The 1,578-nt window shown below is 28.7% G+C and overlaps 2 non-coding genes across 2 annotated transcripts; both read left to right on the forward strand.

Annotated features, from left to right (window-relative positions):
• The first annotated feature begins 259 nt into the window (after positions 1-259).
• TRNAP-UGG (transfer RNA proline (anticodon UGG)) lies at positions 260-333 on the forward strand. The gene has a single exon. It is a non-coding gene; the product is annotated as a tRNA-Pro (tRNA).
• A 164-nt stretch (positions 334-497) lies between these two features.
• TRNAW-CCA (transfer RNA tryptophan (anticodon CCA)) lies at positions 498-571 on the forward strand. The gene has a single exon. It is a non-coding gene; the product is annotated as a tRNA-Trp (tRNA).
• Positions 572-1,578: the final 1,007 nt, after the last annotated feature.

Below are 1,578 nucleotides of genomic sequence, written 5' to 3' on the forward strand. Positions count from 1 at the left end.
AAAATACGCCTTTTTCTGTCCCAGCATTCCCCAAAAATATTCTATTCATTTTTTTAAGCGGGTTTAATTATACGTTACGTATGTGTATAAGCCTTTTATTATAATTAATTATTTATTAGAATGAAATATTAAATATATGTTCTATGATATGAGATAAAAAAGAAGAAATGACAAGATAATTTTTGTATATGAATGGAGAAAATAAAGATGTGGAAAACAATACAGGTATTCTCTACAATGACACTGTCGACCAATGGAAAGGGATGTAGCGCAGCTTGGTAGCGCGTTTGTTTTGGGTACAAAATGTCACGGGTTCAAATCCTGTCATCCCTACCTATTACTTATCTTATGAGCCGTAACGAGGGATTAATTGAAATCGATTAAAATTGGGTATAATCAATCTTTCATTTTACAATATTCTATATATTAATTTTACGATATTCTATATAATAGTAGATGCATGCAAAAATATATTAGGGTTACAAAATATTTATGAAGCGCTCTTAGTTCAGTTCGGTAGAACGTGGGTCTCCAAAACCCGATGTCGTAGGTTCAAATCCTACAGAGCGTGATTCCATTCTTGTTATTCTTAGGTCGAAAATTACAATGAAATAGGAGGTCAATCAAAAAAAGAGATATTAATTAATCAAAGGTCCAACTGATCGCCACGTCTGTATTGTAAATATGCAGTTACAAATAATCCAGCCAAAGTAATAGGAATTAGACCTAAGACAATTCCAAATAGCAAAACTTCAATCATTTCATTTGTTTGAAAGGGGAAAGGGAGAGGTAATATCTATTCTTAAATATTAATTCGTATTGCACATGAATCTCAATGAACAAGAATTGGAAATTGACACGGTAAGAAACTATAGAATATATGAAATACCACAGAAAAATTTCTTTTTTTTATGAATTGTTCATTCAATTAATTTCAAATAAGACGTATCTTGTTTAAACTGATAAATAGAACTGAAGTTATAGTTAAAACCGCTAGTAGAAAACCGAAATAACTAGTTATGGTAGGCATAAAGAGTCTAAATGAAATATGTTCTTTTTTTATACATATGTTTATAAAGCACTTCCCTAAATTTCAATTTTAGTTTTGAAAGATACAAACAAGGATAAGCAAAAATACCAATTGAAAGAATAAGTTCAATTGAAAGTTTTTGATTCAGCAATTATTATCATTATAGATTATAGACAGTAATAATAAAAATAGAGTGACATAGGTAATAAATCAACTCATCATCTGTGATATCTAACCATCCCGTGATTCTAAATCAACGGATTAGATTCATTGTGCAACTCTTAAAACTAATATTACTATACTAATATTAACTATACTAATATTATTATTTATAATTTATAATTATAAATAATAATAAACTGTGTTGGGCAACTTCATTCTATTATTGTATCGAATATATTGTGTATTTTCGAACCAAGAATGACCTTATAGTATAATGCCCTTTACTTTATTACTTTCCTTTTTTTTACTTTAATTTGAACTCATTAGATTCAGTAGTAGGTTCATTCACATAATCTCTCGAATGAGAAGAAAAAGAGTTTCGAACG

This window comes from Corylus avellana, unplaced genomic scaffold, assembly GCF_965113065.1.
Source record: "Corylus avellana unplaced genomic scaffold, dhCorAvel1.hap1.2 HAP1_SCAFFOLD_67, whole genome shotgun sequence".
Lineage (NCBI taxonomy): Eukaryota > Viridiplantae > Streptophyta > Magnoliopsida > Fagales > Betulaceae > Corylus > Corylus avellana.